The sequence below is a fragment of the Ambystoma mexicanum genome, chromosome 7p (genome assembly GCF_040938575.1).
Source record: "Ambystoma mexicanum isolate Mex_15411 chromosome 7p, UKY_AmexF1_1, whole genome shotgun sequence".
NCBI lineage: Eukaryota > Metazoa > Chordata > Amphibia > Caudata > Ambystomatidae > Ambystoma > Ambystoma mexicanum.
In genome coordinates this window covers 661,867,837-661,876,328 of record NC_090939.1, presented here as the reverse complement: position 1 = coordinate 661,876,328, position 8,492 = coordinate 661,867,837, and the positions used below count along the sequence as shown (strand labels likewise).

General features: G+C 41.8%; 1 long non-coding RNA gene across 1 annotated transcript in view; it reads right to left on the bottom strand.

Moving 5' to 3' along the window:
• Positions 1-366: 366 nt before the first annotated feature.
• LOC138526239 (uncharacterized) overlaps positions 367-8,492 on the bottom strand; it is a 102,389-nt gene continuing 94,263 nt past the window's right edge. Inside the window, exons 3-4 of the long non-coding RNA XR_011283526.1 lie at positions 2,128-2,281; positions 367-899 (exon numbers count right to left, since the gene is read on the bottom strand). This is a non-coding gene — a long non-coding RNA (uncharacterized lncRNA). The remainder of the gene's footprint in view (positions 900-2,127; positions 2,282-8,492) is intronic.

Genomic DNA, 8,492 nt, shown 5'->3' with positions numbered 1-8,492 from the left:
GCATCACTGTGTGCTGGTGGCACCAGAATCAGCAAAATGGCCACGAAAACCCCATGCGCGCCAAAACCCCTGGAAATTGCGCTTTGAAACACGGAAAGATGGCTGCCAAATCTATTTTGCCTGTTGTCAGTGGTGAAATGGAGACCTCACTGCTGAAACATGTTACTGGGCTGCCCACCAAGTAAAAATGAACACTGCAGGAAAGACAGTGCTTTATTGAAAGAAACCCAGAAATTGGTCTTAAATCCCTTTTTCTTGGTTGCTGAAAATACAAAATACCGGACCAAAACACCACAAAACATCCAATATCTTTGCTGGTGTTACCTGCCACTTCATTTAAGGAATCATTATGAACACACAATGTCAGGAAAAGCAGAATCTATCATCAAAATATCCACAGTAAAGTGTGCTTGCCTGTGAAAATCTGTCAAAATATGGGCGCACTACCAGAGGCCGCCTGTATGACAGCTGTCATTAGTTGCATCAGAAGCTTAAACTTGTGCAATTGAAATAAAATGTCTATAAATTAAGTGACCTGCTATCAAAAGTAATATAGGTTGCAACTATTTAATCTCCATGGTTTAGAGGCTGGAATTAGAGTTCTGGTTGCCCGTTTTAAAATTGCAAGTTTATTTTCAACAAAGAAAAATTTAACAAAGTGACTTTTAAAGTAAGCCTGATGCAAGCCAAAACTACAAAGCAACTCCCCCCACTGGGCAAGGCACCTCCCTTCTGCTCTCTGGACCAGGAACTCACATTCAGGTGTTGATTAAGAGGGGAGGGGCACTGGGGCTGCTCCTGGGAGAGACAATGAACCTTCTTTGGCTGAAAGGATATGCAGATTGTAAAGTGTCAACAGTGGCGTCTGCCAGAGGAAGAAGGCGGGGATTGCTCTTGATCTGCAAGATGGAGACAGAGACAGACATTTTTGTTGATTCACAAAGGACAGAAAGCATATTTCTAAAAAGACTGATAAAGGACTGTGCGAATTTGTAAAAATTATAGAATTAGTAGCAGTGTTAATGTGATTTTTTTGTGCACATTTTAAGAGGTGCCAGAAATCTGTGTGATGTTCTGAGAAGGCACAGTGAAAATTCTGGTTTTGTAGCAATTGTATTTATGTCAGAAGCACAAAACTTTACACGATTATGCCCAGATATCATGCGCACATATGTACAAAATTCTGGACAAATCAGATATTGTGTCCTGGACAAAAAGTGCAAAGATTTGTCAAATTCAGACCCAAGATCCCACCGCAACGAGGATTGGAAGAGGGTTTGCTCCACAAAATATGTGATCTATGTATGTTATTGGTATAAAGATTGTACACATGTAAAGATGTATTATATCAAAAATAGATTTTATGAGCAAAAGGCAAACGGGGGGTGTTTTGCCTCATAAACCACATCATCATGATGACACTCTGTTTTCTCCTCCAATCAAGGGAGAGAACAGACTTTAGCCAATAGAGTACCTAGGGGGTGCACCTAGGATAATTCAGCATACCCACCCCTTTATCAAACACATAAATAGAGACAGCTGAGGACCTAGAAAAACACACTGATCCACCCACCATCCCGAATTTGGCGAAGCACTTTGAAGGAGATCCATCCATACTCCTTGTTCCAGACTCCAAAAACTTTGCAAGCAGAAAGGCTCAGAGCATAGCTGAACCACTTTCAGCTGGACCTAACTTCCAGAACCCATCCCTCAACTTAAAGGGGAAACCAAAGAAGCAGCCAGGCTGTGCTGTAACTGCTTTCCTGCCAAAGAATTATCTTCATAACCAGAAGGGCAGATTAAATCCCAATCTGGTGCCGGGCTGTGCTGTGCTGTGTAGACCAGAGCGCTTTGCTGTCCAGTCCTGCCATGCGGTGTCCAGAGCGCCTTTCTGATCGCTGAACCAGACCAGTTTGGTGTTCCCATCAGACTGTCCCAGAAATCCCTGACCAGAACCAGAATCCTTGACGGTTCCATTCAAAACATTGGTAGTGATTATCCATAGTACAGGATTGTCACTAGCCTATGTACTGTCCATAGTCATCCCTATCACAATCAAATCAAATCTTATATCCAGAACTGTATTGCTAGAAATCCTTTTCGTCTTGCCTGAACTCTCTCTCTTACCTCATAGTCCTTCTGTAATAATATTGTTAAAATCATTTTTGCGCTGACATATTCATCTGAAGAAGGCAAGCGTCTCGCCGTGCAAAAACCTGATCGGAGACGTCCTGGTCTGGTGGTTGTGCTGTCGTGTAGTTTGTATCTTCATAGTCCATCCCTAGTGTAAAGAAACCTTGTTTGTATTTTAAAAGCGCATCTTTGTTTTACATTTTGCCTATTTCTGAAAAAACGACCTCCACAAAAACGCCCATAACTTCATCTTTTATGCTAGAAACGCAATTTAAGTGTCTACGTGTAGCTAACATCCTAAGCATTACATCTGAACTAACTCATTATAGTTGTTCCTCAATCGTGCTTACAGCGCATGGAAAGTTTGCCGCACATTTTTCGTTTGGCTAAAATCTATAACGTGTAAAATAGCTTTTCATTGCACTCGACCTCAAAATTAAGTTTTCAACTTGCTTATTACTATCAAATCATTGCTAGTGTTTGTCTGAACCCATACAAAGCGGCTCCCATTAGTATTTCAACAATTTCAGTGAATTAAACCATTTTCAGTATTTCTAAAAATAGTGTGATCTATATTGTGCAATACATAATAAATATTTTAACTTTGCAAACCAGCCTGATTCCTGGTTCAGTGTGACTGAGGGATGGGGGGGGGGGGGTTAAATGAGAGGGGCGTGATATAAGTGGTACATCGTTCTGAATAAAAGAACTTATAGACACAAATAAATAATTAAGGGTTTCAGTTGTGCATCCCATGCTAGGAATTTACTTAGGTGAAGTGCCAGATTGAACTCACTTACAAGGTGGTGCCCAGGGCCTGTACACAGAGGTATAGTAGGGCCAGGTCTTCTGGGGGACTGCACAGAACGTTGTACTCAGGATTGCCATAGGACTCGCATTAGAAAAAAAGTCTACCAAAACCAGACAAAGATATGTTATCAAGACTACTTGTATTATTTAGAACAAGCAATGCGAAACGAAGAAAAAGTAGGGGCTATGTTTCCCTCTGGCCCTGAAACCTTTCATTGTGTATTGCAGTCAGAAGGCTTCTGGACAGGAATGTATTTCAAGAGCTTGGTGATAGTTAGCATGATATTAAGGTAAATACATATCTACCTTATATGGACATTGATATCTGTTAATTGAGATGCGTTTTAAGAGTTGTAACTGCTCTAAATAAACTTGTTATGATGCTATTATCATGTATGGGCATACACAATATTGTAAATAAACATGTTGTGGTACTTCCACCAACTGTATGTATAAACATGTTGTGCCCTCGTGCCCTATTTGAAATTGCATCTTGCTGTTGTTGCCATGTCTGAAACAAATCACAACAAACATGTTTTGTAGTCTCCCCGGAGATCTGGAATCTTCACAAGGTTCCACTGTCTGTACACACATGTGAGCAACTCTCCTGATGCTGAGATTCATCTGCAGGAGGAGGGTTTCTGTCTTTCATGAAAATAAAGGCCTTTTTGAGGAAACTCACCTTGACTCCTGGAAGTCCCTCACTTCACAAGCGTTACATTTCAAAGTGCCTTGAGACATCGTCTCCATTCTGGACCATGGGAAGAAAGCACTGCTTAGCATCTCAGAGGTTTTGTGTGCTGCAACACTCAGACGCAACTTCAGTGCTAATGCTGGTAATCACTGTCAATGTGCCTCACGAGTGCCAATGCTTGAGATCACTGTTAATGTACCAGTGTTTCAGCAAGAGATCAAGAAATGAAACATCTAACAGGCACATTCTTTTGTGCCCACATAGAACTCTGGGCATTTTTTTATGAGGTGATGCTTCTTTATGAAGCAGCACAGGGGCCCACTCGCCTCTCAAAATTGCTGATTCTTCAATAGGCGTTTGCTCTGGTTTGGCCCAGTCCGAGGCCACTAGAACGCAACGGGCCCCAGGGCAGTGTACCCTTTTGCCCCTGCCCCAAACCACCATCTCTAGACGGCTCTGCTCTCCCATTATACAATCTAAAGGTAAGGGAGCGTCCCAGTCCCTTGATGTAAAGGGAACAGATAATGACTGAGCACAGTGGTATGTGGAAGTGTGACTCCACTGTAAACTATTTGACTGAACAATTCAATGAAGAAAAAGCATTAAAATATAAAAAAGGTTTCCTGCTCACCTTCCTAGCCATACAGCAAAATTACATGCAAATCAAATAGCACAGATCCTTTTCCTTGAGTAATTTATTAAATACAATTGCTCATTTTTACCAGCCACAAATTAATGGATATCTGGATTGTGACAGGACATTGGATAAAAGAGAGTGTTTTCCTATTAGGAAAGCTTCGTCCCCTGCACACTATCTAAAAGGCCAAAGCCTAATGGTGATTAGAGAATCGTTAAAGATGAAAAGTCTTTTAAAGGCATTTTAGATATATATTCAAAATTTCACCAAATAATTAAATTTTGACAACTTGAAGGATAAATTCATAAACAATACGATTTATTATTCATACAGGATGGTAGGCCCAACGCGTTTCGAGTAGCAAACAACTCTTCATCAGGGGCATTTTTTCAAGAATAACATTTCTATAAAGAAAAGAAACATTTTAAATTTAAACAATATAATATTTTTAGTCAATAATCAATTTCAAAAGCAACAATTTCAAAACAACATCAATTCAAGGACATCTCTGAGTTACATGTCAACACTCAGATCCTGGACTTAAAGTGTACAGTGCATAGTTCAAATGGACTGAATTATTTTAGAGTGTCTAACAGCCTTTAGAGTGAAACCGTTATCAAAAATTGACAAAAACTTAAATCTCTTAATTTGAATCAAACAGATACATTTTTCGTACAACCAGGTTATTACTGGTGTTAAATGCCTGTATATGCTATTCACGGAGAGAATACTTCAATGCTCTAAGTGTTTTTGAACAAAAATGGATAAACTGAAGTTGTCACATAGGGAACAATTACAGCTAGTTGTTCTTACCTATTTAAAATAGGCCAAAAAAGATGGAGTGTCTTGTATGGCCATAGATGAAAGTGTTCCTGAGATGATTTCGCAAAGTTTGTTCTTGACCTGTCGTGAGATCTGGTCTAAGAAGCAATATTCAGATAAGGAGAAATACACTGTCTTAATGACAAGAATATAGGTAACTGGTTGTCAGGTATATGTATAAGTGAAAACACACTTACAAGTCTTAGGTTGAACAACTGGTCCTATGGTAGAGCTGACCAGTCAAAGGTCACAAAAACCAAGGTGGTAGAGGTAAGTATAGTGGAAGCAGGGTATTTTTTTAGAAAAGCTGTCACGGACGAAGTAAAGGCTATGTGGCCAGAATGGAAAAGGTTAGTCTCTTATTATGATTCTACATAAAAGTATTTGGAAGAAGCAGAGCTTTATTCCCCAAAGTACCTGGCATAGAACAAGTTAAGGCTATGTGGCCAGATTGAAAATAGTAAGTATCTTATTTCGATTCTCCATAACTAAGTGATACCAAAAAAGTGATAAAGTCCAAGTCAACTTACTTCTCTTCTTATTTTACAGGTCCCAAAATGGAGCAACATCCAGACCGGCGAAGGCTGTGGAGGCGTCTGCCATTTTGTGATGGAACTCGTCTTTATGTACCTTTCGGACAAGCTGACGTCATTCGCGCATGCGCGAGTGACGTCACTGTTGTTTATATATTGAGTGAGTGACGTTGTTCGCGCGTGCGCGTGCAACGTGAAAATAAAGGTGTCTATGTAATCAACATGTAATATTAGGCGATCAGATGCCCCAAGGGGCATGTCGTCTTGTTACAGATAGAAAATAAGTGGGAAACAATTCCAATGAAGGTGGAAAAGGTGCATGTCACATTATAGGTAATGACTCTAACTTAGTGACGTCAATCGCACATTTGCGTTGTACGTCAACCAAGTTAAATCTCTATATGTGTGTTAAAACACTTAGAGGGGAGAATGAAGAAGATAAGCCAGTGATAGGTTTGGTGCAAATGGCTGTCTGTATTTTAACTAACGTCATGCTTTACACGTTTGACTAAAAATACAAATTAAATTTTATCGGATGTAAATGTGAGGTCTATTTGTCTGCTTTTCAAAGGTCCACAGGACATGCTTGAGTAAATGAGGGTGTTAAACCTAATAAGTAGAATCACCTACATGGTCACATGGTCATAGACGCAAAATAGTCATGGAGTACCTGCCTGATTATTAATGGTTAAAGAAATGGATATCTTAGTGTCGACCATTATCCACATTAAAACATGTGATTGGCCTATTTGACAAATCTAGGACCTTGTGTAAACCATTATACACTTTTTATCATGTTGTGAACCTTTTTGACAAATATAGGCCATTGTGTTAACACTACCCCAATTGTATGGGTGTACAATCTAAAGCAAAAGCATCACTAAAAGCAGTTTCTTGAAGATGAAAATCACAAGTGAATTGACAGCAGATAATGTGACTAAAACACTCATATGCAGAGAAAATAAAGGTTTTTAATCAAATATTTGATACCCCAGTAATGCTAGGCTATGTTTGATGGGAGAATCTATTTAAAAACAAAGGAGCAATAGTAACCTATAAGGTTTAATCAGGTAGCAGCAATTGGTTTACTTTCATAGATGTTTAAACTTTAGAGGAATGGTCCAAGGTAATAGTCCTCATTCATGCCTAGTGGTGTCTGTAACGCTCACCTGGTTCCCACGGGGGCGCTGGTCTAGTCTGGATTGCTGTGGCCTCTTCTAGCGTGATGCGCAGGACCCGGAACACCGATTGGACAGGACCTCCAAATCGTGCTTGCCTGGCCCGTAGGAATATCCTTCTGCAGATGAGAAAGGGGATTAACAGTCTGCAGAATAGTGTGCTAGCTCCCCCCTTTCCCCCTTCGTTCCTCTCTAACTTCCTCCAAACCCCGGTTTAAGCTCACCTTATGGTTTGGAAGGATGAACTCTCCATCCTGCTTCTAGTGCAGGGGCGCGCGTTCGTCCAGTTACTTCACTGGTTTTCAGAATGGCGCTGGCAAAATCCACTTGACTTTCCTGAGCGATGCGCCGTAAGTATGAAAGTTCAAAGTTCAAGTGAGGCCCCCTTTATGTTGTCTTTCTAACCTGTGATCTGTCCTTTATTTCGGGTGCAGAATGAAGGCGATGCGTCGAGGGGTTAAACTGCTGAGGTGAGTAGTGATGAGGGTGATCCCTCTAAATGTCCTTATCATTCCCCAGAAATGTCTCTTGTCCTTTCCCCATAGGGGCCGGGGTATGGTACCTGCCAACGGGGCGGCGCCGACCCGAAATGTGGAAGAAAAGCCGGTAAGTATTATGGCTGTTAATCAGGCTTTCCTTCTGTGTTCCTTCTGCTCACCTTTTGTTTTTTCCTCTCTCCCCTAGGTGCAGAGATGTGGCGTCCAATGCTGACAGCCGCGATGGAGCCGGGAGATGTCTCGAGGACAGGTGAGTGAAGCGTGGCGCTGCAGCAAGCAACGCGATGCTTTTAAATGGAAGCCTTTCTTCAGGGATGCTGGCGAGAAGATTCTGGATGCAGGTAAGAAGTTTGAAATAGTCCTTGGTTTTCACCTTTCTCTTCTCTTCCTTCCTTGCAGGTCTTCCAGGTTCGAGGCGGGCGTGGCTGGAGTCCAGGAGCAGGAGCAGACACGGTGAGCGTTAAGCTGCAGGAAGCAGAACAACGCGAAGCATGAGCTGCTGTCTGGGCGTGGCTTAAATAGCATCCAAAGAAGTCCCAGGTATGTATCCTTCCCCAACTAGGTATGTATCCTTCCCTGGCCACGCCCGAGTGAAAAAATAGTCCCTATGAAAAAATAGTCCCTTTCAGGTCTCAGGGAGGCCTGAAGCGTGCAGCATGGTCTGCATCAGGTAAGTACACAAAACACCTCCCTTTATGAGCCTGGCGCCTATGGCGCAAGGACTGATGTCGAACATGAGCCTGGCGCCAAAGGCGCCAGGACTGAGTCCAAAGAGCCCCTATAAGGGGCCGCTGGGCTTTTACCCGAGGGCATGATGCCTGCTTCCGGGTGTGCTTGGCCTGGCCTGGTGCTCCGGGGGTAGGCATCATGACAGTGTCATTGCGTCAAGCCGTTGGATCCTAAAAAGTTCTCTTTGTAAAAGTTGTCTTTGTAAATCGCCACCCCTCGAAGTGGGTGTATTACTTCCAATATGATCATTTTCATCTGTGAGATGTTGTGGTTATGGTCTCGGAAATGTCTAAATACAGGAGATTTGATATTTTTTGTTCTTATGGAAGACTTGTGCTCTGTCCATCTTTCTTTGGCTTTTCTGTTGGTTTTTCCTATATAATAGACTCCGCAGGGGCAATGGATGGCATAGATGACGTTTTTGCTGTCACATGTAGCATAGTATCTCAGACTGATTTT